We start from the raw sequence: 18,916 nt of genomic DNA on the forward strand, positions 1-18,916 counted from the left end.
CCAAGAGGAAGGGGGCGAAGGCGCCGAATCTGCCCCGCCTCCGCCGCCGGCAGAAGCCATTGCTTCCCCTGCTTCTGTCGCTGCCGCCCCTGATTTCATCGCCATCCCTCCGATTATGCATCTAATGAGGGGCTTCAGTGGCGGGACTCTGCCAGAGGGCACCGACAGGAAGGAAGGCATGCCCTTCTACTTGGGGACCTTCTTGGCGGTGGCCCTTGAATGGCGCGCCCAGGCCAGAAACGCGGTCATGCAAGCTCAAACTCTCCAGGCCTTGGAAATAAAGGCGACTACTCTGGAGGAGGAAATGAGGACCCTGGGGCGCCAGAACGAAACCTACCAAACCTCTCTGAAGCAAGTGCAAGAGTCCAAAGCAGAAACTGAGAGGCAACTGGCAGAGGCATTGGAGCTCCAGGCTGGCTTTTATACTCGTGAAGTCGCCCTCCAAGTCCAGGTAACGGGCCTTCAGGAATTGATCAAAGCTGATGCAGAAACTCAAAAGGACCTGAAGAACCGTTGCCGTGAGCAGGCTGACAAGACGGAGTGGATGGAGGGGGAAATGGCCACCCAGGCCAAAGCTATGGACCTTCTCCGAGCAGACTACGACAAACTACAGGTTGAGGTCAGTCGGCTTCGCGTGGAGAAACAGGCTCTGGAGAAGCAGGTGACCTCAGGGGATGCCGCCATCGAGGAGCTAGAGAAAGACAAGAAGTCCCTTATCCAGGAGATGGCGGGTACTTTCGAGGAGGGGTTCCAAGAGGCTCTGACCCAGGCGTCCTGCGAGAACCCTGGCATCAACATTTCGAACTGCGACCCCACACACCATGTCGTCGACGGGAAGGTCGTGCCCATGGACTTGGATGACTGAACCACTGTCTCTCACCCGCCACCTTCACCTTCAAGCTTAATTCCTTTATACTTTACCTTTACTTTTGCCTTTCTCTGTTAAACTTGTAATTCTTTGAACCATTCATACTCTTGCTACAAATTTGGGTGTTCGTATGACTGCTTTTGTGCCTTCGCGATATAAAATTCTGCTTATGTGATCTTATCATCGCTCTTTGCCTTCGCGTGCTTCGGTTGTTTTGTTTGTATTATACTCGCTTCTTTCGTTTCGTTGGGCGGCCTTGTATGACCGGGAAAGGTCGCGTGCCAACCCTCACGCCCATGGAGAGGCTCACCTAGTGACGTCGTATCGTCCACGGGGTGTCTCTAACACCGAAACGGTTCTCTCCTTGATCCTTAGCCCCCGGCGCCCACACCTAAGGAGAGGCCTGCTACAGCAGCGCTGTATCGTCCCCGGGTGTCTAAAACGTCGAGTGCTTTGGGGGGGGGGGGGGGGTCGTTCCCTCTATGGTCTTTCCCTCCCATAGGTATCGGGGAACACCCTGCCAGCAATTCGCTGGCGTTTGGCGGTCTTATCTCCCTCCACAGTCTTTCCTACCCGTGGGTATCGGGGAGATGACGCCAGTAACTAACTCTGCCCCCTTCAATCTCGTCTCCCTCCACAGTCTTTCCTACTTGAGGGTATCGGGGAGACGATCCTGCTGATATTTAGGTTGGCGACGCCCGCGACGTCTCATGCTGGCGTCGTCCTTTATGTCATTCCAGGCGACGCCTCGGGCGTCTCATGCTAGTGTCGCCTTGGGCGTCGTCCCTAACTTGACATTGACTTTGACCTTGGGCTTGGTCGATGCCTGGGGGCGGCGAAGAGCTCAAGGCCCTTCCCGTATCTTCCACGAGGCGCTCCCTGTATAGCTGATGGGACATCCAGTCATTCAACCTGCTCTACGTGGCGCTTTCTGTAAGGCTGATGGGACATCCAGTCATTCGATTTGATCTTGACTCCTACTGTGCCCCTGATCTTCTTTCGACGGCGCATCGTACCATCAGGTATTCCATTGATACGACGTGTTCTGAGCTTAACCAGGGATGCCAGAGCGACCCTTCCATCTGCTGCCACATGGCTCGATCGTGCGGTGCATCCATTCGCGTCGTTTGGCGCTCTAACCGCTTTATTTAACTCTTCAAACTCTGAAACTATCCTCATCATTAGGTCGCCGACCTGAAACTGTCGCGGTTTTACCTTAGAGCTACATTGCCGCTCTACTCTTCTCTTCGTCGCTTCAGCTTTTATTCTAGCTTCTTCCCTGGCCTCGTCTAGCAGATCCAGGTTTACCCGCCTCTCTTCATTGGATTCCTCCGCCACAAAGTTTTGAAAACGTGGCGAGCTCTCATGTATTTCTACCGGGATCATCACGTCCGACCCGTAAACCAAACTGAAAGGCATCTCTATAGTAGAGGATTGGGGCGTGGTGTGATATGCCCATACGATCCTTGGTACCTCTTCCGCCCACGCCCCTTTGGCTTTCTCTAACCTTCTTTTTAACCCTCTCAGCAGAACTCTGTTTGCCGATTCTACCTGCCCATTAGTCTGGGGGTGCTCGACTGATGCAAACACCTGTTTAATGCCTACCTCAGCACATAGGTTTCTCAACTGTTGACTGGCGAATTGGGTTCCGTTGTCGGATATCAGCCGCCTAGGTACACCAAAACGGCACACAATGTTCTTCCACACAAAATGTTGTACTTTGTGCGCTGTGATTTGTGCCACGGGCTCTGCCTCTATCCATTTGGTGAAGTATTCGATGGCAACGATCAAATACTTCATCTGCCTGATCGCCAGTGGGAAGGGGCCCAGGATGTCGATTCCCCATGTATGGAAAGGCCACGGGCTGTATATGGACCGCAACTCTTCTGGCGGCGCCTTGTGCCAGTCGGCGTGCTTTTGGCATTGCCTACACCGCTGGGCGTGCCATGCGCAGTCCTCTTTCACTGTTGGCCAGAAGAAACCTGCGCGTATTACCTTGGAGGCTAAGGATCTTCCCCCTACGTGGCTCCCGCAGATGCCTTCGTGTAGTTCCGCCATTATCCTGGTGCACTCATCGCCACTGACGCATGTTAGGATAGGGTGAGTGAAACCGTGCCTGAACAGCACCCCATCCACCAAAGTATATCTTGCGGCATTTCTTTTGACTTTTTTACCTTCTTCAGGCTCCACTGGGAGAGCCCCATCCGCCAAGTATCGCTTGTAGGGCGTCATCCAGGTGTCTCCCCTGGCCAGAACGCATACCTGCATCTGCCCTTCTTCGGGCGCGTCCGCGTATGTGCTGATGCGGGGCGCCCTCTGCGTATCCTGGGTCAAAGAGCAATGACTCCTTGGCCTTCCCCTGGATGTATAAATCTGGAGGACGTCCACCCTGTTGTCTTCCCCGAATCTACGCGGAGCTTTGAGAGTCTCCTGGATCACTGTCCTCTGTCTACCCCCCTTGCCTGAGCTGGCCAGCTTTGCAAGCAGGTCAGCTCTGGCATTCTGCTCCCTTGGGACATGTATCAGCTCAAGAGCGTTGAATGCTCCCTTCAACAGCTGGACGTATTTCAGGTACGCCGCCATCTGTGGGTCCTTCGCCTGGAACTCACCCGACACCTGCCCCGTAATCAGCTCGGAGTCGCTCTTCAGCAGGAGGTTCTGTGCGCCCATCTCCTTGGCCAGGAGCATTCCTGCTATCAGGGCTTCATATTCTGCCTGATTGTTACTTGCCTTGAAGGCGAAGCGCAGGGCCTGCTCGATCAATATGTCGTCGGGTCCCTCCAAGACTATTCCCGCACCGCTCCCTTGTTGGTTGGAAGAGCCATCAACCGAGAGCAGCCATTGCGAACTCACCTCCACCTTTTGCTCACCTCCGGGCGAAAGTTCCGCTATAAAATCTGCGTACACCTGCCCTTTGATGGATCCTCTAGGCTCATACTGGATGTCGAATTCCGACAGTTCTACCGCCCAGCGCACCATTCTTCCCGCCACATCCGGCTTCTGCAGCACTTTCTGTATAGGGAGGTTGGTGATCACCACCACCGTAAAGCTGTGGAAGTAATGACGGAGCCTCCTAGCAGAAAACACCACCGCCAGCGCCGCCTTCTCTAGCGCTTGGTACCTCGTCTCAGCTCCCTGTAAGGCCTTGCTTACAAAATAGATGGGCTTCTGACTCTGGTCCTGCTCTTGGACTAACACGGAACTGATGGCCCGCTCCGTTACAGTAAAATATAACCGGAGGGGCACGCCCACTACCGGCTTGCAGAGGACCGGTGGCGTCGCCAGGTACTCCTTCGGCTTAATGAAAGCCGCTTCGCATTCATCAGTCCATGCAAAGCGACTGTTTCTCTTGAGGCACTGGAAATACGGGTGCCCCTTCTCTCCTCCGGCGGAAACAAACCTAGAGAGCGCCGCCATCCGCCCTGTCAGCTGTTGCACCTCCTTTACCGACATCGGGCTCCGCATGGCGATAATCGCCGCGCATTTGTTGGGGTTCGCCTCTATCCCCCTCTCTGTGAGCATAAAACCCAAGAACTTACCGGCCTCTACCCCGAAAACACACTTCTCAGGGTTTAACTTGAGGCGGTACTTGGATATTGTGGCGAACAACTCCTCCAGGTCCGCCATGTGCTGTGCCCTATTCTGCGACGCCACCACCATGTCGTCTACATAGGCATACACATTCCTCCCGAGCATTGGCGCCAGAACCTTGTCCATTAACCTTTGGTACGTGGCGCCCGCATTTTTCAGCCCGAAGGGCATCACCTTATAGCAGTAATTGCATGTCTCAGTCATGAATGCAGTCTTGCTCTCGTCTCTTGGGTGCATCTTGATTTGGTTGTACCCTGAAAAGGCGTCCAGGAAACTCAGCACCTTGCTGCCGGACGCACTGTCTACCAAGGCGTCGATGCTGGGCAACGGATACGAGTCCTTTGGGCATGCCTTGTTCAGGTCCGTGAAGTCAACACACATCCTCCACTTTCCGTTCGCCTTTTTCACCAAGACGACGTTGGCGAGCCACTCAGGGTATTGAATCTCCCTGATGTGGCCGACACTCAGCAGCTTCTGCCTTTCGTCTTTCACCACCTGTTGTCGTTCCTCATTGAATTTTCTCCTCCTCTGACGCACGGGGCGGACCGTGGCGTCCATGCTGAGGTGGTGACACAGGAAATCGGGGTCGATGCCTGGCATATCCGAGGCGGACCATGCGAAGGCATCCAGGTGGCGTGAAATCACTTCTGCCACCCCTTCCTGTTCTTCTGGGCTCAGCGAACTTCCTAACTTGAAAGTCTTGCCGCCAATCTCCCTTTCTACGGCGTTAGCCGCGGGCTGCTCCCTGCTATCATCTTCGACGGGCGCCGCCTCTTCCACGGGCGCTGCGTCGTCAGGGCCTTCCTCCATAGGCGCATCTGCTTCGAGCATCGCCCTCTCCGCTATGGCCTCTTCAGGCGTCAACCCAGTGGGCGTCGCCTCAATCATCGTCGTGTCCGCGCTCGGCGGACGTTCATACACCATGAACACGCCTCTCTTCGTTTTCAGGCTGTTTTCATAACATTTCCTTGCCTCCTCCTGGTCTGACCTGATGACTATCACTTGGCCATTGAGGTCCGGCAGCTTCATCTTCATGTGGCGTGTGGAGGACACCGCGTTCAGACGGTTTAACGCCGGTCTGCCCAGCAAAATATTGTAGGCGAAGTTGGCGTTCACGACCAGGTACCGGATGCTTTCGGTACGGGAGGCCTCTCCGTCTGTGAACGTAGTCCTCAACTCCAGGTACCCCCGGACTTCCACCTGGTTACCCCCGAACCCATACAGGCACCCCGTATAGGGACTCAACAGATCGGGGGACAGCCGTAACTTGTTAAAGGTCGACAGAAACATGACGTCTGCCGAACTTCCTTGGTCGACAAGCACTCTGTGCACCTTCCTTCCGGCTGTGACGACTGAGATGACAACGGGGTCGTTGTCGTGGGGTACCACATCTCGGAGGTCTCTTCTCGTGAACACGATATCCGACTCCCACGGCTCCCCAGAGAGCCTCTCTTCGATTGAATTTACCCCCCTCGCGTATTTCTTCCGCTGGGAGGCGGTGGGTCCCCCGCCGGAAAAACCTCCAGCAATGGTGTGGACCTCACCAAGCACAGGCATCTCGTGTGCTGGTTCTTCCGCCGGCGGCGACAAGGTGGTGGTCGTTGTGGGATCTGCGACATAGTCCTTCAAAAACCCAGTCCTCACCAGCTCATCTAGCTGGTAGCCCAACGACAGGCAATTATCAATGTGGTGCCCGAAAGCCTCGTGGAATTCGCACCAAGAGTCTTTACGAGGCCCTAACACCTTGTCGGTCTTCGCCGGTCGCCTCAGCCTCTCAGCTATGTTAGGCACGGCGATCAAATCCTTCAACTCAACCACGAAGTTGTACCTCGCCGGTCTCGCTCTTTCTCTGGCGGGGCGATCGCCTCCTGCTGGACCCCGGGGCTGGGGCTTTCTGGCCTCGTAGGGGCGTCTCGCCTCTGGCTTCTTTCTTCCCGTCGTGGTCTCATTGACCCTGACGGGTTGGGCTCGCGCCGGTCCCCTTGGGCGTGAGGGCACGGCGCTGGTGCGCTTCACACATACCTCCCCTTCAGAGGCAATATGCTCTACCGCCCTACGCCGTAGTTCAGCGAAAGTCCTAGGGCGGTTGCGGATGATGGATTCTCCAAAAGGACCGGGGCATACGCCTTTCACAAATGCGTACATGATCATAGGCTCCTCTTTCGTACCAACCTTCACGACCTGGGCCCCGAAGCGATTGATATACTCCTTCAGGGTCTCCCCTTGATACTGCTTCACATCAAACAGATCGTAAGAGACCGGCGGCGGGGCCTTGTTGGCTAAGTATTGTTCCCTGAACAATCGCGACAATTGGCGGAAAGATGTGATATGACCGTCTGGAAGGCTGATGAACCAGTCCATAGCCATCCCGGTCAGGGTGCTCATAAAGAGCTTGCATTTGGCAGCGTCAGAACCGCCTACCAGGACCATCTGTGTGTGAAATGCAGCAAGGTGCGTCTCTGGGTCCTCCATCCCGGTGAAGATCACCTTAGGCCCCGCGAACGTGTTCGGGATTACTGCATCTAGGATCTCCTGCGAGAAAGGGGTGGAAAACTCCCTTGGTGGGGAATGGTTCTCCATCTCGTCATGTCCAGGCCGCCTCCGATCATTTCTCAGGCCCTGGCGCAACTCTTCATTTACACGGTGGAGCTCTTCATTTCGCTCATGCGTGGCATCGAGATCTGCCTGCATGCGTTCCTGTTCCATTTTTGACTCCGCCATGTCCTGCTGCAGCCCCCTCATTATCTCCAGGACCTGTTGCATGGATAATTCGGTTGGGGCTGCACGTGCGGTACTTCGTCTGGTGGGGGCCATTGTCACTCCAAACTCCTCCAACGTTACTGTGACTTAGTAGATTTCCTCGAACTTGTGATGGGGCTGATGTTTTATATCGGCCCCACGGTGGGCGCCAAATGTTCCGTCCGGTTCACCGGGACGTCTTCGTGCGCGACCTCAACCGTCAGCTAGGGACTCCGTCCCACTGATTGCCTGTGGATTCCTGCAAAAAAGAGGACAAAGAGGCGCCCTAGCGGCCGTTTGCACTCCGACGCTCAAGTCAGCCAGCAAGAAACACCAAAACTAATCACCTCCGTCTCTGAGCACCGCGTATGGCACTCTGAAGGTGGTAAAAATAACTGCGTATTGTGTGTCTGTGTTCTCTCTCTCAGGCAAAAATATTCCCCAGTCCCTTGTTCGTAACCTTGACGCACGAGCAAGCAACTAGAAAGTTCTGGTAAATTTGCCAAAAGTTCGAACCCTGTTTCCAACATTCTCCACGCTATTTAAACTACCCAAGCATTTAAAGCGACTTTAATTACAAATGTAACGCACTCAATCAGCGTATTTAATTAGAAAACGTAGCGCATTTAAGACGTTGAAACGCTTGGGAGCCATTATAACACCTGAATGCTCGAAAGGGAAACTGTATTGAAGGACTTTAATTACCTGGCACCTGACTAAAGGGTGTTTCTATTATGGCATGGCTGTCGTACACGTGGAGGTCCTCACGACGCCATGACCCCATCTGGGGGCGTTTCTACCCATCTAGGGACGTTTCTACGTGTGAGTCCTCCTGCTTGGGAGTGCTACTGCGCTAGGGGTGACTTTTTGGGTGCCAACTCATGCCCCCAATTATCTAGTCACTTACTTTAAGAGCGTATCTGCCTTCCTCTTGTACCCTGCACCCGGCTGCCCTGGGCGTGACCTTCCTCTTGAGTCGTATCTGTCCCACAGGCGTTTCTGGGGCGGCAGGAGCACTTCACGGGTCAGGCTGCCCTACACTGGTACTATTACTATGGCCTTGAAGCCACCTAGAGGCCTCCCATACCGAAAGCATCCGGTAACTGGGCAGACCGGCGTTAAACCGTCTGAACGCGGTGTCCTCCACACGCCACATGAAGATGAAGCTGTCGGACCTCAATGGCCAGGTGATAGTCATCAGGTCAGACCAGGAGGAGGCAAGGAAATGCTATGAGAACAGCCTGAAAACGAAGAGAGGCGTGTTCATGGTGTATGAACGTCCGTCGAGCGCGGACACGACGATGATTGAGGCGATGCCCGCTGGGTTGACGCCTAAAGAGGCCATAGCGGAGAGGGCGATGCCCGAAGCAGATGCGCCTATGGAGGAAGGCTCTGACGACGCGGCGCCCGTCGAAGATGATAGAAGGGGCACCCATATTTCCAGTGCCTCAAGAGAAACAGTCGCTTTGCATGGACTGATGAATGCGAAGCGGCTTTCATTAAGCTGAAGGAGTACCTGGCGACGCCACCGGTCCTCTGCAAGCCGGTAGTGGGCGTGCCCGTCCGATTATATTTTACTATAACGGAGCGGGCCATCAGTTCTGTGTTAGTCCAGGAGCAGGAACAGAGTCAGAAGCCCATCTATTTTGTAAGCAACGCATTACAGGGAGCTGAGACGAGGTACCAAGCGCTAGAGAAGGCGGCGCTAGCAGTAGTATTTTCTGCCAGGAGGCTCCGTCATTACTTCCACAGCTTTACGGTGGTGGTGATGACCAACCTCCCTATACAGAAAGTGCTGCAGAAGCCTGATGTGGCGGGAAGAATGGTGCGCTGGGCGGTAGAACTGTCAGAATTCGACATCCAGTATGAGCCTAGAGGATCCATCAAAGGGAAGGTGTACGCAGATTTTATAGCGGAACTTTCGCCCGGAGGTGAGCAAGAGGTGGAAGTGGGTTCGCAGTGGCTGCTCTCGGTTGATGGCTCTTCCAACCAACAAGGGAGCAGTGCGGGAATAGTCTTGGAGGGACCCGACGACATACTGATCGAGCAGGCCCTACGCTTCGCCTTCAAGGCAAGTAATAATCAGGCAGAATATGAAGCCCTGATAGCAGGAATGCTCCTGGCCAAGGAGATGGGCGCGCAGAACCTCCTGGTAAAAAGCGACTCCCAGCTAATTACGGGGCAGGTATCGGGTGAGTTCCAGGCGAAGGACCCACAGATGGCGGCGTATTTGAAATACGTCCAGTTGTTGAAGGGAGCATTCAACGCTTTTGAGCTGATACATGTCCCGAGGGAGCAGAATGCCAGAGCTGACCTGCTTGCAAAGCTGGCCAGCTCAGGCAAGGGGGGTAGACAAAGGACAGTGATCCAAGAGACTCTCAAAGCTCCGCGTAGGTTCGTGGAAGACAACAGGGTGGATGTCCTCCAGATTTATACATCAAGGGGAAGGCCAAGGAGTCATCGCTCTTTGACCCAAGATACGCAGAGGGCGCCCCGCATCAGCATGTACGCAGGCGTGCCCGAGGGAGAGCAGATGCAGGTATGCGTTTTGACCCGGGGAGGCACCTGGATGACGCCCTACAAGCGGTACCTGACAAATGGGACTCTCCCGGTAGAGCCTGAAGAGGGTAAAAAGGTCAAAAGAAACGCCGCAAGATACACCCTGGTGGATGGGGTGTTGTTCAGGCACGGTTTCACTCACCCTATCCTAACTTGTGTAAGTGGCGACGAGTGCACCAGGATAATGGCAGAACTACACGAAGGCATATGCGGGAGCCACGTAGGGGGAAGGTCCCTAGCCTCCAAAGTAATACGAGCAGGTTTCTTCTGGCCAACAGTGAAAGAGGACTGCGCACGACACGCCCAGTGGTGCAGGCAATGCCAAAAGCACGCCGACTGGCATAAGGCGCCGCCGGAAGAATTGCGATCCATATACAGCCCGTGGCCTTTCCATACATGGGGAATCGACATCCTGGGCCCGTTCCCACTGGCAATCAGGCAGATGAAGTATTTGATCGTCGCCATCGAATACTTCACCAAATGAATAGAGGCAGAGCCCGTTGCACAGATCACTGCGCACAAGGTACAACATTTTGTGTGGAAAAACATTGTGTGCCGTTTTGGCGTACCTAGGCGCCTGATATCTGATAACGGGACCCAGTTTGCCAGTCAGCAGCTGAGAAACCTGTGTGCTGAGGTAGGAATCAAACAAGTGTTCGCATCGGTCGAACACCCCTAGACCAACGGACAAGTGGAGTCGGCAAACAGAGTTCTGCTGAGGGGGTTAAAAAGAAGGTTAGAAAAAGCCAAAGGGGCGTGGGCGGAAGAGGTACCAAGGATCGTATGGGCATATCACACCACGCCCCAATCCTCTACTATGGAGACGCCTTTCAACTTGGTGTACGGGTCGGACGCGATGATTCCGGTAGAAATACATGAGAGCTCGCCACGTTTTCAAAACTTTGTGGCGGAGGAATCCAATGAAGAGAGGCGGGTAAACCTGGATCTACTAGATGAGGCCAGAGAAGAAGCCAGAATCAGAGCGGAAGCAGTAAAGAGAAGAGTAGAGTGACAATACAGCTCTTAGGTAAAGCCGCGGCAGTTTCAGATTGGCGACCTAGTGATGAGGAAAGCTCAATCATACGAGTTGGAGAATAAACTGTCTCCTAAGTGGACCGGACCCTTCAGAATCACTGAGGCTAAGGGCAACGGTTCATACAACCTAGAGACCTTGGAGGGAGGTCCTATCCCACGCAGTTGGAATGCAGCTAACTTAAAATTTTATTTCAGTTGACTTATGTAAGCAGTTATGTAACAATTTAGTTGAAGGGGACGCTCTTTTTCCCTCTCGGGGGTTTTTTAATGAGGTCACCCTAATAAAAGGTAGAACCAGTTTGAGAAAAAGAAGTGCCTTGGTTTTTAGCCTTTATCTTTCTCCGTTTGAAGTAAGGCAAGGCGTCGCCAAGAGTAGGCGTCGCCTAGTCAAGGCGTCGTCAAGAAAGAAGGCGTCGCCTAGGTCAAGGCGTCGTCAAGAAAGAAGGCGTCGCCTGGATAGAGGCGGGCGCCGTTGATGAACATGGCGAAGGAAAGCGCACAATATGCGAAGTGTATGCAGAGTAAAGTGACGTTGCAAAAATCAATTATGATATAGAAAAAGTTGGTGTTACAAGCAATGTTCGATACAATGGAAGTAGCCCAAATGGGGCGAATATTACAACTCATGCAAGTCACAAAAGAGCCACTTTTCAGTGGCCATCAGAGTCAGCACTGGAAGAAGACGAAGCCCTGATCCCAGCCCGCAGAGCTCGAGTAAGTCGTGTCCTCCTTTCTTGGCTTATTTTCGAACCTGCACCAAGGGAGATAAATGTGTCAGAGATACCATGAAGCAAGACATGCACGTTTGGAAAGCGATAAAGGCCAAAGTTTTTAGGGCAGTGACTCTTACATATGTACTTTTCGAGAGTCCCAGCGTTGAACTCCAGGCTGATCAAAGTGGCAGAGTCAAAACCTCCCGCCTCAGCAAGAATCCGGCAAGCTATTTGATCACTTGGAGCCAGTCTCTTGAAGGGTTTGGTTTTGAGGGCCCTCGCTTCTCTCACCCAGTACAGCGGAAACCCGTCCAGGGCGTCGGGAACAAGGTCAGTGCAGCAGATCTTGAAGAACCGGCCTTTCCACCAGGTGAATGAGTTTTGGAAGGGTGTGAAGAGAACTCTCCCGGGTACGTTACTGAGAGTTACCCAGAGGTTGTGTCTCTGCCTCTTCACCTCAAAGAAGTGAAGAAAGAGGTCAACCGAGGGTGCACAACCCAGAAACCCGAAGAGAATGTCGAAGGCTTTGACAAAGGCCCAGCTGTTGGGGTATAACTGGGCCGGAGCAACGTTGATCTCCGTCAGCAGTTCCTTCTCGAACCAGGAGAAGGGTAGGCGCACTCCGATGGTCTTGAACACCACCAGGTAAAAGTAAAAGAAAGGGACCCCTTCGTTGGCCCGTTCGTCTCCACATACTGGCTCCCCTAGAGTGCAAGGGAGCACAGCGATGTCTTCGTCATGCCTCCTCGCGAAGGCCCGGTGGTCATAAGAACACGAATCCCCTTTGTGCTCCCTTATGGCCCTGGTAGTGAGTAAGCATGAACACTCTTCAAGAAGTTCACTCGAGGCCCAAGGGTACAAGTCCTTGGGATTGACCCTGGAGGAAGCAGCATGAGAAGACATTCTTTAACAAGATCAGGGATTGTCAAGGGTGTAGGGACTGTCGGAAATGCAAAAGTCGAGCGAGGGGAGCGAATGCTGGAACAACCCTTCGTGAGAAAAGAAAGGGTGCAAGAAGAGAGAATGTAAGTAGGTTATGAAGAGTGGGAAAATGATGAGGATAGTTCCAGAGTCTGAAGAGTTAAATAAAGCGGTTAGAGCGCCAAACGACGCGAATGGATGCACCGCACGATCGAGCCACGTGGCAGCAGATGGAAGGGTGGCCCTGGCACCCCTGGTTAAACTCAGAATACGTCGTATCAATAGAATACCTGATGGTACGATGTGTCGTCGAAAGGGGATCAGGGGCACAGTAGGAGTCAGGGTCAAATCGAATGACTGGATGTCCCATCAGCCATACAGAAAGCGCCACGTGGATCAAGTTGAATGACTGCACGTCTCATCAGCTATACAAGGAGCGCCTCGTGGAAGATACGGGAAGGGCCTTGAGCTCTTCGCTGCCCCCAGGCATCGACCAAGCCCAAGGTCAAAGTCAATGTCAAGATAGGGACGACGCCCAAGGCGACACTAGCATGAGACGCCCGAGGCGTCGCCTGGAATGACATAAAGGACGACACCAGCCTGAGACGTCGCGGGCGTCGCCCACCAAAATATCAGCGAGTTTGCCTCCCCGATACCCACAGGTAGGAAAGACTGTGGAGGGAGACGAAGTCGAAGAAGGTGAAGTTAGTTACTGGCGTCGCATCCCTGAGACCCACAGGTAGGAAAGACTGTGGAGGGAGGCGGGACCGCCAAAACGCCGGCGAATTGCTGGCAGGGCGTTCCCCGATACCTATGGGAAGGAAAGACCATGGAGGGAACGACCCCCTCTCAGAACACTCGGCGTTTCAGACACCCGAGGACGATACGGCGCTGCTGTAGCAGGCCTCTCCTTAGGCGTGGGCGTCGGGTGCTAGGGATCAGGGGAAGGACAGTTTGGGTGTTAGAAGCACCCGTGGACGGTACGGCTCCATTAGATGAGCCTCTTCGTGGGCGTGGGCATCGGCGCGTGACCTTTCCCAGGCCTACTAGGCCGCCTGACGAAGTGAAAGAAGCGAGTATAATGCAAGCCAAACAACCAAGGCACAAGAAGGCAAAGGATGAGAATAAAATCACACAGGCAGAATTTTATGCCGCGAGGACACGAAAGCAATCATAACAGATTTCCGGAGTTATATCAAGAGTACATATCAAGAGTACATATGATTCAAAGAATTACAAATTTGTCAGAGAAGGTTAAAACAAGTATAAAGGGATGGGCTGATGATCAAGGGCGGCGACTCAATCGACTAGCTCCAAGGGCACGACCTTTCCATCAACAATGTGGTGAGTGGAATCGCAGCTGGAAATGTCAATCCCCGGATTCGTGCAGACTGCTTGAGCCAAAGCTTCTTGGAACCCCTCCTCGAAAGTACCCGCCATCTCCTGGATAAGGGCCTTTTTGTCCTTCTCTAGCTCCTCAACGGCGGCGTCCCCAGAGGCTACCTGCTTCTCCAGAGCCTCCTTTTCCACGCGAAGCCAACTGACCTCGACCTGTAGTTTGTCGTAGTCAGCCTAGAGAAGGTCCATAGCTTTGGCCTGGGTGGCCATTTCCTCTTTTTTCCGCTCCATCTCGTCAGCCTGCTTACAGCAACGGTCCTTCAAGTCCTTTTGAACTTCTGTATCAGCTTTGACCAATTCTTGAAGGCCCGTTAACTGGACTTGGAGGGCGACTTCCCGAGTATAAAAGCCAGCCTGGAGCTCCAATGCCTCTGCCAGTTGCCTCTCAGTTTCTGCTTTGGACTCTTGCACCTGCTTCAGGGAGGTTTGGTAGGTTTCATTCTGGCATCCCAGGGTTTTCTTCTCCTCCTCCAGAGCAGTCACCCTTGTTTCCAAGGCCTGGAGAGTTTGGGTTTGTAAGGCAGCATTCCTGGCCTGGGCGCGCCATTCAAGGGCCACCGCCAAGAAGGCCCCCAAGTAGAAAGGCATGCCTTCCTTCCTGTCGGTGCCCTCTGGCAGAGTCCCGCCACTGAAGCCCCTCATTAGATGCATGATTGGAGGAGGGATGGCGATGAGATCGGGGGCGGCAGCGGCAACGGCAGGAGCAGGGGAAGCAGAGACTTCCACCGGCGGAGGAGGCGAGGCAGATTCGGCACCTTCGCCCCCTTCCTCTTGGACTGTGGCGGGTGGAAGCGAGGTCGCGCTTAGAGGGTCATCCATTAAGGGATTCCCTCCCTGAGGCGACGTCTCAAGCAGAAGAGGAACCCATGCAGATTTTCTCCTTTTGAAAGGCGCCACACCTTCCGAGTCCTCATCATCTGATAAAATCTCCAAGACCCGTTTCCCTTTGTCAAGGGGGGTTGGAGCCGGTGACGAGGCCGTGGCTAGAGGAACGGCGGCGATGGGCAGAGGAGAGCCAGGAGCCTGAAGTGCTGCGGGGCTATGTGGAGATGACGGAGATGAACTTAGAGGAGCTTCGGCGGTGAACGGAGGAGGCGGCGACAGAGTTGGTGGGGGGACCGGATCGGCAGCAGGGGTGGAGGAGGCGCCCGCCTTGGCGGCGCGAGCCTCCTTCATTGCTTTCGCCAGCATCATTCTCTTAGAAGCGTCCATCACCGATCCTACATCAAAACAGACCAAACAACAAAAATCAGGGCCGAAACAACTATACAAAATTACAAAGCGCATAGAAGCGTGAGATGCAAGTAACGGGACACCATGAGAAACAGAAGGGAAAACAGTGGAAACAAACGTCTGGTAAACAAGGTGTTCACGGCGAAAGGGGAGAAGGGAAGCATCTCCTTACCAAAATATGTTGTTAGGGCGTGAGCGTTGTACTCACTAGCAACAAGCTTCAGGGTATCAAAAACGATCCCCAGCCCTGCCAGGGCCTTGCTTACCTCCTTGTCAGCCGGAGATAGCTCTTCCAGGGCTTTGGCCCTAAGCAGCTTAGGACGCTCCGTCCAATAGAGGGGAAAGCCGTCCAAGGCGGTAGGGTCGTACTTGGCGCTGCACACCCTAAAGAACTTCCCTTTCCAGTTCTTGTAAGAGTTTTGGAAGAGGGAGAGGAGGATCTTGCCCGCGATCCCGGAAAAGCTTACCCAAAAGCTTTTCCCCTGCCTTTTCACCTCAAAGAAATGCAGGAAAACGTCTACAGAAGGGAGGATGCCCAGGTGTCCGCAAAGAATTTGAAAACCCCTCACGAATGCCCAGCTGTTGGGATGGAGCTGGGCGGGGGCAGTATTGATTTCAGTGAGGAGTTCCCGTTCAAAGGGGGTGAATGGGAGACGTACTCCTACGCGTTTGAACACGGTCTGGTACATGAAGAAGAAGGGTTTCCCCTTTCTAGGTCTGTCGTCCAAACAAACAGGTTCTCTAGGCCTGCCGAGACGGACGGATATGTGGGCGTCGTGAGTGCGGCAGAAAGCATTAAAGTTATACAAATGGGGATCCCCACGGTGAGCTTCCAGGTCCTGGAAAGTGGTCAGGCTGATACATTCGTTCAAAAGCTCGTCGGGGGCCCATGGGTAGTAGGCTTTGTAGTTGGACTTGGGGGTCTTGGGGGAAGAATCAGGCTCCGCGTTTGTGCGCGTCATGGTGTAAATAAATAGCTGAAGAAAGAAGAGAGGAAAAAGGTTTTAGCAAGTGTAGCCATGACAGGAAAGGGAATGAACCCCTGGAAACATCACCCACGCGAGAGAACCCAGAAAGAAGGAGGAGGGACAAAGAAGGAAGGAGAAACGGAAGAACACAGTGATGCATGAATATTAACAGTCCCAGGCAGTTCAATAAATCATGTAATGCGACGAAAGGAAAGAGTCGTGAGTACTCGAAATCGTACCTTTGCTATCGGAGTGAAGGCAGTAGAAGAGCACGGGAAGGAGAGAACACCAATTGCAGAGAAAGGGGGTTTGAAGATGACGAACAGTGCAGAGACGCAGAGGGAATGAATGTAACAGTAGGGTGAGCGCGGGGTTTGGGGTAACTTAAACGTTACATCTTACAACCCAAGAGGCGCTAACTAAGAGCCGTGAGATCGTGCCACGTGTCAAAGGATCAATCGCCCAAGGGAATCGCAAGGGTCTCTAGAGGCTGGCCGTGCGATGGGCCACGTGGCGCACGATCAAGGGTAACCCCGAAAGGCGCTATCATTCCCGTTTCAGAGGATGTCCAATCAACCATTAAGAGCGCTCCTGTGGTTCGGAGAGTGTCACGTCAATAATTCGAAAATTGTTGAGTCAGCAAGGAGCGACACGTCATCAGAGTGACACGTGGACGGCGTGGGCGAGGCCTTAGTCTTTACGCTGAAGACAAGTCTTCGGCTTAAGACTGGGGGGCTTGTGTACCGTCCCGTACCCGGGCGTTGACTAAGTCAAGGTCAAAGTCAACACTGGAGGTCAAAGTCAACACAGGGCGTCGCCTGGGTGAAGAGACACTAAGTGCCAGCACCGTCAAGAAAGAAGGCGTCGCCAAGGCAAGGCGTCGCCCAACCAGGGCGTCGCCAGATCAAACATTACCAAAGCAAGGCAATCACAGTGTGGTTCCCCGATACCCATGGGTAGGAAAGACCATGGAGGGAGCGACGCCGTGGGAAGGCCCCAAACCCTGGATGACCAGGGAACAGTAATAAAGAGGAGAGAAAGGTGGCTTCAAGGCCATAGCAACAACACCAGTGTAGGGCAGCCTGACTCGAGAAGTACCCCTGCCGCCCCAGAAACGCCTTTGGGACAGATACGACTCAAGAGGAAGGTCACGCCCAGGGTAGCCGGGTGCAGGGTACGAGAGGAAGGCAGATACGCTCTCAAAGTAAGTGACTAGATAATTGGGGGCATGAGTTGGCACCCAAAAAGTCACCCCTAGCACAGTAACACTCCCAGGCGGGAGGACTCACACGTAGAAACGTCCCCAGATGGGCAGAAACGCCCCCAGATGGGGTCAAGGCGTCGTGAGGCCCTCCACGTGTACGACAGCCAGGTCAGAATAGAAACACCCTTTAGTCAGGTGCCAGGTAATCAAGTCATTCAATACAGTTTCCGTTTCGAGCGTTCAAGTACTATGATGGCTCCCAAGCGTTTCAACGTCTTAAATGCGCTACGTTTTCTAATTAAACGCTTTAGAGTGCGTTACGTTTGTAATTAAAAGCGCTTTAAGGCGCTTTAAATGCTTGGGTAGTTTAAATAGCGCGGAGAATGTTGGGAACGGGGTTCGAACTTTCTGCAAATTTACCAGAACTCTCTAGTCGCTTGCTCGTGCTTCAAGATTACGAAAAAGGGACTGGGGAATATGTTTTCCTGAGAGAGAGAACACAGACACACAATACACAGTTATTTTTACCACCTTCAGAGTGCCATACGCGGTGCTCAGAGACGGAGGTGAACAGTTTTGGTGTTTCTTGCTGGCTGACTTGAGCGTCGGAGTGCAAACGGCCGCTAGGGCGCCTCTTTGTCCTCTTTTTTGCAGGAATCCACAGGTAATCAGTGGGAGGGAGTCCCTAGCTGACGGTTGAGGTCGCGCACGAAGACGTCCCGATCAACCGGACGGAACACCTTCGTTCGTTCGTTTTTCACCCTTCTTTCACGATCGAGTCAGCCTCTGCGAACCCTGCTCACCTTTCCTTTTCTTTTTCCTTTGCAGTTTCCGCGATGGCTCGAACAAAGACCACTGCGAATCCTCCTCCCTCGTCACGAAACCCTTCATCTCAAGCTCACAACCCACCACGAGCACCTGGTGCTTCTTCTTCCCAGGCTGAGAGGCCTGCAACCTCCCGCCCTAACCTGGCTCAGGCTACTCCACCGGTCGCCGGAGGAGCCTCGATTCCTTCCCCAGACTTCAAAAAGCTATACCCATGGACCAGCTCGGCACTGCTGAAAGAAACTTCTTCGATAAACTCTGAAACTGCGGTACTCTGACTAAGGAAAGGGGACCAGTCGGATCTTTCCTTCCACAAGGAGCACGATAGCAAGGTGACCGTGCTGCCTTGCCACCCTGAGGAGCCGATCTGTGCTTACGACAAAGCGAGCGGTGGCGAGTCGTTCTGCTTCCTCTACACAACGTTTTTCAAGAAGGTGAAGCTCCGACTTCCCTTCACTCGTTTTGAGCGAGAGCTGCTAACCGAGCTCGATATCGCCCCCGCCCAGCTTCACCCCAACAGCTGGGCGTTCGTAAGGGCGTTCCAGATCATCTGTGCACATTTGGGACTGCCAGCGTCAGTGGATGTTTTCCTCTTCCTTTTTGAAGCCAAACACCCAGGAGATCGCCTTTGGGTGAGTCTGAACGGGATTGCTGGGAGGTCGATCCTTTCTATCTTCCAGCAATCTTATAAGGATTGGAAGGGGAAGTTCATTCAAATACGCCAAAACGACCAGGATGCCTCGATGCTCGACGGGTTTCCCTTGTACTGGGTAAACAAGGGAAACAAAGACGCCAAGGGAAGCTTCAGGAGGCCAAGAAGTCCTGACAGCATGGGAGCCTTGGACAAAGACTTGTGCCTCTT

Source organism: Phaseolus vulgaris, chromosome 5 (genome assembly GCF_051622355.1).
Source record: "Phaseolus vulgaris cultivar YP4 chromosome 5, ASM5162235v1, whole genome shotgun sequence".
Classification (NCBI taxonomy): domain Eukaryota; kingdom Viridiplantae; phylum Streptophyta; class Magnoliopsida; order Fabales; family Fabaceae; genus Phaseolus; species Phaseolus vulgaris.